The 15,490-nt window shown below is 38.9% G+C and overlaps 1 long non-coding RNA gene across 1 annotated transcript in view; it reads left to right on the top strand.

The window, feature by feature from the left end:
• The first annotated feature begins 3,960 nt into the window (after window positions 1–3,960).
• Window positions 3,961–15,490, top strand: part of LOC116443298 — a 33,334-nt gene continuing 21,804 nt past the window's right edge. Inside the window, exon 1 of the long non-coding RNA XR_004239809.1 lies at window positions 3,961–10,620. This is a non-coding gene — a long non-coding RNA (uncharacterized LOC116443298). The remainder of the gene's footprint in view (window positions 10,621–15,490) is intronic.

The following is a 15,490-nucleotide window of genomic DNA, read 5'->3' on the forward strand; positions in this document are numbered from 1 at the left end:
CTGTATAAACATTAATAACTGTAAAAGTTCTGCAACCTGTGGAATCTCCCATTTCACAGATAGGAGAAGATAAGGAATGAAAAAAGTTAATGGTCTGAAATCTCAGCAGTGCCACTTAGGTCAATCTTAGAAAGCCTTGCTTAATTTATGGTATTACAGAAATAGCCAAAATTCCCAATAAATTTACTGAAAAGATTAATAAGTCAGTACTAATGTAGCCCAGATCCTGAACATACACTCTTAAAAATTAACTGTCTTTCTCACACAAAGGCAGCAGAAATGGCACTGGAAAGCTCTATTTGAATTTTTACCTCAGGGTTAACACAGGGTATAGATTCATCAGATAGCAACCAGTGAAATTGGTAATGTGTCCTCTGTATAAAACAGGCAAGATCAAATTGCAGTTTGGGTTTAGTTTCTTTAGGGCAAAAATCACTCCTACCATGGCTTATTACGTGTGGTCAGCCCCTTTGAAGCCAGGTCAATTCATATTTTGGCTCTCACCCTGCAAAATGGCAGTAATTTAATTCTGCTCTGTAACTGCTACACAGAACTCCCTTGTAAACATCTTTTGAATCTAGTTCATAGTCCATGTATTTTCTGTTTCTAGAAAAATCCCACATATCTGTACCATGTGACAGAACATCGTGTAGGTACACTTCAGTTACACCAGGGCAGGTATGTCCATTAGTGTGAGCACAAGAAACACCCTGTGCATTACAACAGTGGTCTGTCTTGCCCTCTCTTCTGTCTGGCACTGGGAAGAGCAACTCTGGCCATTTCTCTTGGTTGTCTCTCAGCATCCACAATCATTGGATGCATGTTGCTAGAGGATACATCCATGACCATCTCCCTTTAGTATCTATTTATGGATTTTTTTGACCATGGATTTGTCTAATCCCTTCATGAACATGATGATGCCATATTCTCCTACTGATTTTCTGAGTTTCATTGGCTGGTATCTACTTCTTGTCCCACAGAATCTGTTGAATGATAGACTGTATTCATTTCACTCGCCAGCACCTTCATGTTTCCATCATAGCCCCCTGTGCTGGTTTTGGCTGGGGTAGAATTAATTGTCTTCACAGTGGCTGGTGTGGGGCTGTGTTTTGGATTTGTGCTGAACAGTAATTGATAATTGTTAATAATTGATAATAATGGATAATAATAATTTTTGATACTGTAGAGATGTTTTTGTTATTACTGAGCAGAGCTTACAAAGAGCCAAGGCACTTCTGCTTTTTGTACTGCTGCACTGGCAAGGAGAATGGGGTGCCTGAGGGGGTTGAAGAGGCACACCCTGGACATGTGACCCCAGTTGACCAAAGGGATACTCCAGACCATCTGACATCATGCTCAGTAGACAAAGTTGGGGGAAGAAGGAGGAAGGGGGAAACATTTGCAGTGATGGCATTTGTCTTACCAGGTGACTGTCACACATGATGGGGCCATGCTCCTCTGGAGATGGCTGAAAACCTGCTTGCCCATGGGAAGTGATGAATTAATTTTTTTTGGTTTTTCTTTGCTTGTGTGTGCACCTTTTGCTTTCCCTCTTAAACTGCTTTTCTCTCAACCTACAAGTTTCACTTCTCCTCGCCATTCCACCACATTGTGGGGAAGAAGGGTGTAGAGCAAACGGCTTTGTGGTGCTTTATTTCCAGCTGGGCTTAAACTACAGCACCCCCTTCAGTTTTTCCTTCTCCAAGCTAAGTTGTAGCTTTTTGTCTCTTTATGTAAGCAACTGCTCTATCTTTAATCATTTAGTTGCCCTTCTCTAGGTCCATAGCTTCTTACCAGCTCAATAAACATGCATTGCCAGGCTACACAGCTCAGCTCAGCCTTGCTGTATTGGGCATCCCTGCCCTGTTTTAATGTGTGGTGTAGTCCTGTCACAGAAGTGTGGTTTTATATCCACTGACTGCAACAGTGATTGCCCTACATTCCCATCCCTGCGATTAAAATAGGAACAGTAGTTCACACTGCATGGGGCAAAGTGTTTTTTCCTTTTAATTGAAAGAATAGGAATAGAAAAGGAAGCTATTTCATTATGTTTTTGAAAGGGATTTGGAGATGCTGGCAATCTCCAGAAAAGCTTCTTTTTACTGCATTTTGTGCCAAACCTGACAAAATTACTATTTGGCTATGCATTGGCTGCATAATGCAGATTGTGCTTTGTGATTGCTTGGATTAAATCTAGTTTTAAAATACACTTTCCAAACAAAATACAAATTCTCAAGTTGTTTTTCATTTATAGAAGTAACAAAGTCCTTTTAACTTTTCAGTGCTCTTTAAAAACTGACGCTTCTAAAAATGTAAGAAATTTCTGTGTCTTAAAAGTAGGAAGATACTTAGAAGCTTTATTAAACAAAATTATTAACTTAAATGGTTCAGAAGAAGGAAAGAAATGACCTGATTATTGACTTGTTTGACTAAGTGGGTGCTGCAACTCCATGCTGGGGCAGCTGATTAGTGACCTGGTTCTGGTACACAGCTTTTACAGCTGTGTTACCCAAGTGGCAGGGATATTATCTTGGCGTTCAAAATGCTTCCTGTCCTCTGCCACCAAATGCTGTGTGAATACACGCATGCTACTCAACTCACAGATTTTTCTAGCAAAATTCCATTGGAATAAAGACCTTAAATCAATCTTTTAAAATTTATCCTTGTTTTCCCTAGGTCTCAAATCTGTGCCTATAGCAGAAGCATAGTATTACTATGCACATCAGCCCAAAGCATGGACGACCCAGGGTAGCTTCATGTCACTCAGTCTCATAGGTGAAAAATGTAGACATCTGTGTGGTGCAAACATCTTTCTGTTCAAACAGAGTATTAGGATGTCTTCAGCCAGTGAGATGTGTGACCTATTTTATATTTATGCTGTCCTGTAACCCAGTTTCCTGTTTTTTTGCTGGGTCATGATGAACCACATTGCTGAAGAAGGGCTCCTCTGGCCTCCTGGGGTGTCGTTAGAGTGAATCCAAGATACAGAGCCTGAGTGTGGCTCTGATAGCTCGTGGCATGTTCAGTCTCCATAGATTTGCAAACCTTGCCCTGCGGAGTGTACCGTCTTCCCTCAACCTCCTGGCAGGCCTCAGAGCATCCACCATATCCTCCCACTGTCCGTCTGTGAATACACTGCTTTGTGGGCCACTTCTTTTCAGGTGCTTCAAAGTGAAAGACATGAATACATGGATAGCCACAGACGTTTATCCACAACCACCTTGGGGCTGCAGTCAGAGTGCCAGAAGAGGTCTGTGGTGTGGGAGCTTACTCAGAAGGACAGGGACACAGGTCACTCTTCACTTCTGCCAGCCAGACAGTTTACAGCAGATTATTCTCTCCCATGCCCTCCTTGGGCATACTTGGGTGCTTTATGTAGGAGATTTAGCGATGCTTTAAAATGACAACTAGGCCAAAGTGTTGGTGGTGTATGCATTTCTGGCTTTAATGTCCTGCGTCTGTTTACCCAAGTCCTTTCCCCCAAAGCTGCTGTTCACTATAGTGTAATAGTTTTGATCCCTTCATACTGTCGCTGCTTCTTGGTGAAGCTTGAAAATATCACAAGGCTAAATGAGATTTTAGTTTACCTTAAAATAGACTCCAGCAGTTCTAAGACAAATGTAGTTTAAATATGGAGCAGAAAAAGGTCTCTCTGGAAAAAACACTTGGATCTCTGCCGGAGCCACTGCAGAGCTACCATTTCTCCATTAGTTCAATATTCAAATGCTAGACTGAAAATGACTTTTGCTCTTCCTCACAAGGACTACTTAAAAATGGAAATTACTCTAAATTGCCAGGCAATAATTTCTCTCAGGGGGTCTGCTACATTTTAATTCTACTTACTTCTCTCTTCTCTCCTATGTACACCATCCTTCAAATGTTCTATTTCCTTAAGGCTGTTTATACTGCACCATGAAATTTCTGTGCTCTGTCTGCCAGCAAAAATAATCAAAAGTAGGTGATTGCAGAAACCAGAAGGGATGCCTGTCTTAGCTGGTGCACCTGGCTACAGCATTTATATCAGGTTGGGTAAATTGACCATATGTGAAAGTCCTACCATGGAGTAGGCACTATAGAGATTTTTCATGATCAGGATAAATAGTTGATTATTTCTCAGATCATAGGTGATATTTTACAACTGTTCTGAGTGAAATAGTGAAGTAGTGAATTTATAATAACCACTTGAATCTTGGAGAAAAAAAACCTCTATGTCTAGCAATGAAAGAGGCTGGAGAGACAAACACAGGTGAGGAGAGCCTGTGGAACGTGATGCATTGAGAGTTTTCCTCTTGAAGCCCTCTATGACTGTCCTCCATGCAGGAAAGGTAAACCCTTTAATCTCTGTAACTTATGCAGTCTTGCTTTCATTTTGGTCTGCTACTAAATTATCTACCTATACACATATGCAGAACACAAGTGAGCCAAATCCTGTTGAAACTTGTACACCTTCAGGACGTGGTACAAAAGTGCCTTCAGAACTTGATACAAAAGTGCAAAACTTCAGTGGTTCCTTAAATCAAATGACTGGCATGAAAATATCTCTAACAGCTATATACTGGGGCACTAGAATTACTGAGAGTAGGAAGGGCAATTTCTTGTTTTTCTAGTTACTAGAAAACTTCAAGAGGGACGATGACATTTTCCATGAGGGAAGAAGGATCAGATCATCCTTTTCACCACCCCACATGGAAAATGGCCAGTGAACAATTCATTCTGTACTGAACCACAATTTCTTTTGCCACACATTCTGCAATGCTTGAAACCCATAACCTGGAAAGAGCCGCATCCAGCAGAAGCATGTCCTTCATATACTGCATCTCTTTGCATCCTTAAACCTTTCTGGTTTATCTTGATCCACTGAAGTCCAGAGAGTTTCTAGGAGTTGATGCTGAGGTGGATAAATCAAAAAGAGGAAAGGAGTACCAAATTTATGTGGAGCTGTAAGACATAAATCAGTGTCAATCAATATTCTGTGCGTTTGGAGACACTAATCAATAAGAGGGACAGTATTGCCAAGAATGCCTTAGTTTTCATTAATGTATGAAAAAAGTGAAGGGGGAGAAGGGTTTTTTCTGGTTTTTTGTTTGTTTGCTTTAGGTTGGTATGATGCATTGTCTCTCAGGGAGAAAATTGCAAGTTGTAAATTATGCAGAGCCAGGCAGAGGTGGTCTGTTATGCATTTTTTTCAGGGGAAGAGCTAATTTCTTTTCCTTTCTGTTTCCTAAATGTCTGATTATTTAAAAACTGTGACAGGAAAACATTGATAGGGATTTTGTGCAGGATAAAAAGGAGTGACAAGAAGTAAAGTTGACTGTATAGAAGGTGCTGAATTTTAAGAATACTGAGATCTATATTTCTTTTCTGCTGTTTCAGGTAGCTGTTTGGCAGTTGTCATCCCTGAGGGTTTACTAGGACTGGCCTTATTCTTTTCTTACACTATGGTTAGATAGAGTAGGCAATGTGTCAATTTGCAATTAATGACATTAAAACAAGGCTGGGCCAGACACGAAAGTTGTGTTTAGCCTTAAATTTTTGTAAAACTTGTTCAGATAATCTGACTTAAGTGTTGCTATTAGCACAGCTGAATTCATGGAGTGTGTATTCAAAGCAGGCTTTGATATTGCAACTAAATTAAAATTGATTTTGTAATGGGAATATCTGGTATTTTTTCTTACTTAAAAATCTCACTTCAAACTAAGTGGCTTGTGTTTGACAAGTCAAGGAAATCAAATAATTTATATGTGATGGCAGGCGAGATCATAATGAAGATATATATGGACACAAAGTTATCGATAACAATAAAGAAAACATGTAGTACTCACCACATACTGTTCTTTCCTTTGCAGTTGTGCCATTGCTAGGCAACTGAAAATGGATGAATAATAGATTTCAGATGTATATCTGTACACTTATATTAGGCTTCATTTGCAGGCTCATAAAAGGGATTTGTGAAAAACGATCATCTTTCTGATCAGGGTCCAGTATGTCTTTACTGCCAATAAGGACAAGAAAATAGGTTATTTCTAACAGGAACAACTTTTGCTGATAAACAGCACAGTGTACATTTTTTTTTTTTAATGCGGTCTTCTGTTTAGTAACTGAGCATTTTTTCAATTTTTCATGCTTCAATTTTTTAGTCACCATATCGTGACATTGTACAAGCTATGCATCCCATAGTCAATTAAATCATCATTGGTGAATAATCAGTAACTACATTTAAAAATATTAGTAAAATTTCCTTCAGTAGGGATTATATGTAGTTCTAACAGGTGGAAACTCTTTACTAAAGTAAATAGTCTTATGACCTCTGTCATTTAAAATCAAGTTACTCAATTCCAAATGCATTTTCTACATGCTTCAGCAAACACTTAAATTCTTATTTCTAGGTATGTTCAAAAATAAGGACAGAGAGACTGCTATAGGAGTATTAAAAGTAGCTGACAGTTCATGTTTTCTCTGCAGCCTTCTGCTCCTTCAAAAAAGGGGAAAAAAGGAAAAAAAAATCTAGTCCCTTGATAATTAGTACCCTTTGTCAAAGCTTCAGTTACAGTTTGATGAAAAAATATTCCTAAATGTCAAGAACCATGCAGTCTGATAAATATGGATGACATTTAAAAAGCAGAGGAGGCTGTTTCTAGAAAAGCAGAAGAGGCAAAAAGAAATGTAATATGTATTTATGTTGAGAAATAATTTTTTTACCATGTATTCTCCTCATATATTGACTATTTTGTACTCCTAGTTCTATTTTTCGTGATGACTGTGATCCCTTTGTCTTACATCAAATGCCTAATCTGCATTTTGCAGTGTTTCTTCAGTGGAAAACTACATTTGAATGACCCAGGCCTTTCCACTTGTAATCACTCAGTATAATTGATTGAAAAGACAGAGTCAGAGAACCCTCCAAATATTTTAATTTTTCAGTGTCGCTTAAATTTAGCAAAAAAATGACACCCTGAGAAAATGAAATGGCATGTACTCATAAATTGCTAACTGTGTGATACAGATCAGTCACAGCCCTCAGTGATTACTTTTTAAACAAGTCTGTCTCACAAGCATATTCAAAGGAATTGACTTGCTGAATGTTAACAAACTGAAGGGGAAGATCTTTTGCTTCTAACAAGTTTGAAAACTTTCTTGTTGGGAAGTGTTTTTCAGCAGGTTGGAGCAGAAATCTGGTTCTCCTGATTACCCGGGCTGGGTGCGACAGTACCTCCTACTACAGTCTTTGTCAGAACAACGCTCAGTAAGCAAGCTGTAACAGAATGGAAGATTGTCATGGAATAAATAGCTAATTGAAAAGTAATGTGCAATGAGAAAAGATGAAGTTCCCAAGCTTCTCAATGTCAGGGTTAGAAACATGCGTCAGTGTGTTGCAATGACAGAATGAGAGATGGGCTGTAATGAATTCACAATCTTCATTGCCTGGTTTATCATCCTGCCAGAGCCAAGACCATTAAGAATGTAAATGCAGTCAAACAGTAAGGCACCATTTCATCCTGCATTGACAGGATCCAGGTACTGTACCTCTTCTGACTTATTTTTCAAGAGATGGCAGTAGAAACAGCCAACAGGTCCCATCCAGACTCTTAGTGGTAGCATACCTGGACTATGCTGCCTGGTGACTACCTGTCACGGCAGCCCTTACTGCATGAGGCACCTGTGAGCTGCTCAACCAAATCTACTTTTATCAAACTTCAGTAGATACAAACAAAAAAAGTAGCCTACCATATTACAAAAATCTACTGAGAAATTTTATTTCTGGATCAATTTTATAATGTCCAAAACTGTGTTTGACTTATTTATGAATGTCAAATATGTGTCTTTCCTATTTAATTGCAATATATGATAATCTGAAAATAAATATCTCTCAGACTGTCTTAACAAGATCTGTCTTAACAGATCTTGACCCTTATAATATAGAGGTCTTGAGATAGCTTTCAGATGAAGTCAGTAATATAGAGCAAATTCATCTCAGATATCAAATTGCAACTTTCATATATGTTGAAATAGCGTGAGTTTACATAGTAATCTGAGAGATTTTGAACAGCTCATTAAAATTGCTGTCCTTTAGCCAGCTCTATGGTTTCCACCTATTAGATTCGTTATCTCAGATATGTCTCCAACACTGACTGCTTGGACTCCATATTACTTTGCACTTCTGAACTAATATGATATAAATTCTACAGTAACGAGGACTGAGAGACCTGCACAAAAATTATGTACGAGATCTGCTATGTGAGCATCTGTATTCCATCCCTAAACCCTTGAGTAGCTCAATCCACTTGGTGCCAATATGCAGATCACAGAGGTTCCCCTTTTCTCAGCTTTTCAAGGCAAATGGATGGTTTTGAGCTTATTGCAAGACTGTATTTGTCCCCAGACTATCCTCACTGATGCATGCTGAAGGGAAAGAAGAGCTGTTGTCATAGTAGTGCTTCTCTTTGGACCGCGGGATACAGTCTGGCCTCAGCTAGAAAGATGATGCCCTACTAACAAACATCCTTTAAAAGAGGGATTAAAATTAAAGGGCACTGAAAAGGTGCACAAAACCCTATAAAATGAAAGATACACACACAGGTTTGTATTTTTTTAACTGACAAATGAGGAGAAAGATGCAGAAAGAGAAAAAATATTGGCAGTATTAAGTTTGTGGAAAGACACAAATCCTGAAACCCTCTCACCCAGCAGGTATCCAATAGTGGTTCTGTGTTTCTGAGAAAACACAGATGTTCTGCCAGCAGCCCACTAACGTACAGAGGTGTGACATTTTGCTGCAGTGCATGGCGTTTCATCACCTGCACTATGAGAAGGTCCTGAAATAAGGCCTTCAGCCACCAGTTTCAGCTGTGCTCCTAGTTACTATTCTGTCCTGTTTCTGGTGAAATCAGGGGAGCTATTGCCACTGTTTTCAGGGGTACCAGAATTAGGCCTTTTGTGACCAATGTCCTGCAGTTAAACAATACATCTGTATATTCAGGTCATTTTGTTTTCAGGCTTAGTCACAGTATGGCTAACTTAAATGTCCTGCAGCACAGACAAAATAATTTTAGGCTGTCTATTAAAAGCAGTGATATATCTGCACTCATACACAACTGCTACAGCAGTTGTTCAGAATATATATACTGTATTTTAAGTCACAACCTTGCTTATAAAAATTTTCTCTGCCCTTGTGTAGTGTGTGGTGTTAGTTGTGGGCTTTTGTTTTCATTGTTGATTTCTCAAGTGAGCTTTCCTTCTTGCACTGGACTGTTTGATATGCACAGCACAGCAGTAGCTTTAACTGGGATGGTAGTTATACAGAGAGAAATGCGGTGTTGTCATCTCCCTTCCTTCTGGAAGGGCTTTGCAAAAATTGCTTTTCATGAAAAAAAACCATGGTATCTTCTTAAGGGTGTTGGAATTCAAGTAGCAAAACACTAGACAGAAGGTTATTTAAAATGTAATCCCTTTGTTTAAATATTCACATCCCTTAAAAAGAAAAATTCATAAAAGCAATGAATGGTTAAAAATTAATAAAATTTAACTTTTTCAGGTGCCATAGATTCTGTTTCATAAAACTATGTATTTGAGAATGAAAGCCACCTGATATTTTTAGCATTGTCATTTTTTTCTAAGGCAAATGTAAGAATATCTTTGTCTTCAGGAATAGCACTTCAGCATGAACTTTGAATCCCAACCCCCAGCCATCAGCTTCTTCCTAGATTAGCTGAGTGCATTGGGTCTATTTAACCATTAGCTTTTATTGAAGGATAGATGAATATCAGTCCCTGAAGAATAGTGGATTAGCTACTGCCTTGTAGCAAAGCATTTTCTCTTTTCACTCCACAATAGGTCTGCTATAAGCACAGCTTTTCATGATACAACTAGCAAGTAAAGTGGCAGATCTGGAGAAGAAAATGGAAATCTTTTGGAAAAAAAGAGTCTTAATGTGCAAGGCTTTTGCTTTCATTTTAGTAACCTTAGAATAAGGTGATCTTTCGAGAATAGACTTTTATGATAAAAGGATTTGAATAATGCTTAACCAGTCAAAAGTATGTACTAGTGAGTTTTAAACAACATATGTTTAGTAGCATATAGAAAAGTCATAGCATCTCTTAGGAAAAAAAAGAAGACTCCAAAATCATTGAAATATGAAATACGGCAATATAAACCCTAAAACAAAGAACAGCAAAAACTTAATGGAGAATACTTATGGTAAATGAATTTATAAATTTCTGTTGCTGCATCTTAAGTTTATCCCACTTATTTTCCCTTATTCTTTCTCTCCACAGAAGGCCAACTGAAATTACATCAATTTAAGAAAAAAAGATGAGTCAGAATTACTGGCTTTTTTCCTTTATTTAAAAATATCTGTGTTTACACTGAAAGATATTAAGGCCATATTCTCTTCCATGTTAGCTCTCAGCTAAAGTTCACACAGGTCTTGGATTTTTCTTTTAAATTTGAAAGGATATTCTTAAAACAGTGTAAATAACTCTCTATGTTTTCTTCAACAGAGAGCTAACAGAGGGAGGAAGGGAGCTACAGATGCTTATGCCTCAGTCCATGATAACCACAGGACTAAAAACCTTCAACACAGACAACAGATGATGTACAGGTCAAAAAACCCCAGCTCTCCGGGTATTATGATATCTTTTTCTACCTTTTAAGTATTGTGACCCTTCAAATTAAGTAACTTTGTATTCTAGTTAGAGAAAAAAACCCCACAGGTTCGACAGTTTGCATCAGAGGCAGAGAAACATGAGAGAGCCTCAGGAACACAGTGCAGTGCATTTTCACAGACTCCAGCAATGATCAAGAGAGGTGACTACATCCCAGTGGTGGAAAAAAGGGGTTCAGAGGAAATTTTCAGGAAGGAAAATAGACTGATATCCTGGGTTTGTTTCTCTGGCAGCTTGTCTTCACACATGACAAATTATAATTTTTTCACAATAAAAGTTACCAATATGCCAGCTTTTTAAAAAGTCAGCATTCAGAAGTGAAAGACGGAAGAGAGCAATGGTTCAGCTGACCAGTTATGTACTCAGGCATGCTGGATGGGCTCTCATATAATATGAGAACTCCTCTGGTCCTGTATGAAATGCCAATTGCTGTGTCATTTTCTTTGCACAATCACAGCACTGGTACCTTTGCTGGTCACTCCATCCTTTTCTTCTTGATGAAAATACTGAAAGTAGAAACCTCTCAAAGAAATAAAGAAGACAAATGTCCAGATCCATACTGGGAAGGGAATTATCTCTCTCTGGATGTAAAGAGAGAATTCCTGTGGCATCCTAAGGTCTTGATCATTTTCTGTAATCAACCTAAAGTCAAAGACCTGGGCCTAATCCACTTGATCCTCATGGCCTTGGAATCTAAAGCCCAGTCTAATAGCACAGTTGCCTTTTAGAAATATTTGGTTTCTGTTTCTATATAAAGACTTGACAAACCAGAGGCTGCTGATCTGGTATCATAGGTTGATTCCAATAGCAGGCTGTCTTTCACAAGGTGAGTTATAAGACATTCAATTAAAATAGGCAGAATCTGTCAATACATTATAAATAAAAACTCAGGCTTACAAATATACTATTTGATCCAATTTCTGTGTAATCTTACCCTTTTTCTTGTGTGCTGTGGATACAAAACCAAAACAAAATGGCCAAACCCTCTTTTTGCTTGCTGCATAAAAATAAACGTAGTAAAGAGGTTACTTTGGTGGTTTAGGGAAATATGATTGACTTAATGTTTGCAGTTTCTTGCTTAGCTTTAGTTAAGTCCATAGTTGAGGAAGTCCAAAGTTCATCTTGCACGGTAAATACTGGACTGTGATTAGGCAAGCCTGCATGTGGCAGAGGAGGAAAACCACGTTATAATAATATTTCAAGTGGCAGAACAGTGAAATTCGAGTGCCCACTTTTAAAGCCATTTGCCACAGTGTGTTAAACTACATTTGGAGCAGCAGAGCAGTGTGTCAGAGAGATGGAGACAGAAGTGGGTAGCTATGTCCTGGATGATATTTTCACCTAGAAAGCAATTGAGTCCTGCTCAGAAGCTCTCCCATCACATCTGGCTTCTCACCTTCCGGAGTGTGGCAACCCTCAGCCCAATCCTGAACAGGATCTCTGAAGGAAACCGTGTTGGGAGGTAGAAAAACATCTAGATTCAGATGGGCTCAGACCTCTGTTTACCGACCTCAGTCTGACTGATAGTGTAGAAATGTTTGTAAATTCATTCACTGGATCTAACCCACCTGCACATCAGAAGCACAAAAGCTTGCTGAGGTCGAAAGACAAGCCAGAGCTATTATGCAGTATATCAGTATATCAGCCTAGGCTTTACTCTGAACTAGTGTGTAGGACTAATCTGCTTTCCAGGTGAATGAAATTCGAGTTAAACTTACCTATAGTGCTAGAGTGAAGGGTAGCCGTTAAAAACAGAAGGATAAAGAGAGTGTTACTGTCCGTGCAATGAGTATTACAGTATCAGAATGGGGTATCACTGATGAAAAAGAGTTCAGTACCTTCCAGAATGTACTTGTGTTGCCTTGTGACTGATTAAAACCCAGACAGTGAATAAAGCAGACCTTCTTTGGACACTGGCGCTGTGGCTTTGGATGTTTCTCAATGCCAGAAAGTGGTAGTAGAGCCTTAATTCCATAAAGGCTCCAAGGCCTACTTATTTCATCCTCATGGACAATCAAAGAGTTACTAATCCACGAGATCAGATCACAACCAGAGCAGAGTTTCATTTCATAGTATCAAAGTGGTTTGGGTTGGAGGGGTCCTTAAAGAATATCTAGTTCAAATCTGCTTGCCATGGTTAGGGATGCCTTTCACCAGACCGGATTGCTCCAACCTTGCCTTGAACACTGCCACTCTCAAACTGTGACACTAAAGGCTGAGAATATACAGCAGTATTGATCAATAATAAACAACAATTTCATTTTTTAAATGCTAGAAACTCCACTTCCTGACACATATAAACATGTTTTAGCTTGGAAGAAAATGCAAAAACATTAAAATATTTACTTCAGAAGGCAAAAGAATTGCAGTAGATTGATGCAGAGACTGCTAGCCTCAGAAAAATAAGGCAATACATTATCCCATTCCTTCTCTTCTTTGGTGGCAGCCACAGGACTCATCAGCTAGTGACAGAAACATTTCTAGTGACATCTGGCTCCTTGGCTTATTCCTCTGGCAGCTCTGGAGTCGCCTTTAGGCTTGAAACGTAGTTAATTTATTGATGGACTGCCTACTACTCCAAATTACTTGATAAGAATCATTATAAAACACTGGATGCACATGAAAATTTTTACAGTTGTATCATAATCCCTTTGTCCAATACAGCTGACGTTTCTAAGCTTGAATGTTGGAATGTTGGAAAACTTTGTGTACATTATGTCACAGATCTGTGATGAAACATGGCAGATTTTTGTAAGTACATTTCAGCTGTGTGTATCAGTTTCCTCAGCCATGCATTGCTCTGAAGCCAGTATTTTTGTCTAAGCGCTCTACTGCACAAAATACAGTGGAGACAGTATAATGGAAAAGCTTAAAGGGACTACACTGCCAAGCAGCTAGAACAATCAAGTGTCTGTAAAATAACTAGCTGCTATATTAATTTTTGAACTTCAGAAGGCACTGGGTTAATCAAAAAGGCAGGCACTATGGTAACTAACATGACATTTACTGTTATCTCTGTTGTGTTCTTTGGTGAACACAATTTGTGAATTTTCCATCAATTTAGATACCAACACAGGTTACTTGCTCATGCAGGAGCCACACACCCATTTTATCATCTTTTCCCTAAATTTGCATCCTCCTTTGAAAGCTTTGATGAGTTTCATTAATTCTAGGGACTCAGGGGGAAAGCGAGAGACCTTCTTGAAGCATTTGCTGGCAGCTTATATGTCTGAGATTCTCCTGAAGCAATTGCGAACAACTGATTCAACTTCCTTGGTGTTCTCTAAGTCAGTTGTTCAGAATTCTTGATCCTAGCCTTAGGACTGCAAAGATTAAACCTCTCTAGCTTAGAAGGAGCCAGGTAGGAATATTGGCCTGTTATCAGTGCCTCACTGGCTGAGGAGCTTAATCTTTTTTTTTTTTCCCTTTTTAAATTTTTTTCCTTATTATTCTCCCTAAAAAAATACCTCACTTAATTATCCCTGTGCCATCTGGCAAAATACCACCACACTGATTAACTCAGTCTTTGGCATAATATGTTGAAGCCCCTGAAGCCAGTGATCTGGAACAGGAACATTGACATGTTCCATGCTGTACTCCTTGCTGCACCTTGGGTATGTGCTTTTTTAATATGTATGTTTGGAGATAAAGTCTTGTAAATGCACGTTTGAACAACACTCTCAGGCGCACACTGTGATTATTGGGGCTGACCTGTGCAGGGCCAGGAGCTGGACTTTGATGAATCTGGTGGATCCCTTCCAACTCAGAATATTCTGTGATTCTGTATTTATTTTTCCTAGAAAATGATATAGCTTCCATGTAGTGGATGTGCAAACTGCAAAGTCTCTATGCTTTCAAGATATGCAAGGAATTTTTAAATCTACTCAATATAATTAGTTTAACCCTGCAGTCCAACATAAAACAGGTTAAAAGTTGAACACAGTCAGAGCAAGTCAACTAAACGTAGCACTGTGTCTACTAAGGTAAGAATACTGACTTGCTGACAAATCCGTTCTACACGGCAACATCCTCAGGAATTATGATACTCCTCACAACAGTGATATGCATCCCCAGTCCCCTGTCCTGTCGTCCCTGCAGTCCCTAGTATTTCACACTAGCATGGATACTGAGGGCTTGAGCCACTATGATGGCACCCAGTGAAATACAGGCTGGGAAACTCTTGCTAGGTAACAGAGTTCTAGGTAACATTCTGCCCAGGGAATTAAAGTCTGTAGGAAATGCTACTCAGCTCTTAATTCACAGCACATACTTCCAAAAATAGCATTTAACAGAGAGCCATATTTGGGATTGTGCTCCAAAATTAACTGATGCAAAGTAAATCCATGCATATATATTAGTTTTGATTAAACTGACATAGCCACCAACGTTTTCAGTAGTAATAGTTCAAATCTGAAACTTTACCATAGTTTAATTATGTTATATCTGTTTCCTACTCGTCCCCAAATCCATGCAAAGCAGCATCATTAATTAGCCTGCCCACTGCAAATGCTAACAAGGTCACTGATTGATAACAGAGCCTTCTCAGTGTAAGCTGTGAAGTCTGAAACATCATTTCAGGTAAGATCAGATGGACTATGTCCCTCACTACTTTCAGAATTGTTCTTTGTCACTGCTCTTTCCCACCACAAAAATTTCAGTAATTTAAGAGATTCAGAATTGTTTCAGTAATATACAAGACACAAATCAAAGAATCACACAATATACTGCATTGGAAGGGACCCACAGTGATCATCAAATCCAACTCCTGACCCTGCATGGGACCATCCCCAAGAGTTATACCATGTGCCTGAGAGTGTTGTCCAAACTCT

This window comes from Corvus moneduloides, chromosome 4 (assembly GCF_009650955.1).
Source record: "Corvus moneduloides isolate bCorMon1 chromosome 4, bCorMon1.pri, whole genome shotgun sequence".
NCBI classification, from domain to species: domain Eukaryota; kingdom Metazoa; phylum Chordata; class Aves; order Passeriformes; family Corvidae; genus Corvus; species Corvus moneduloides.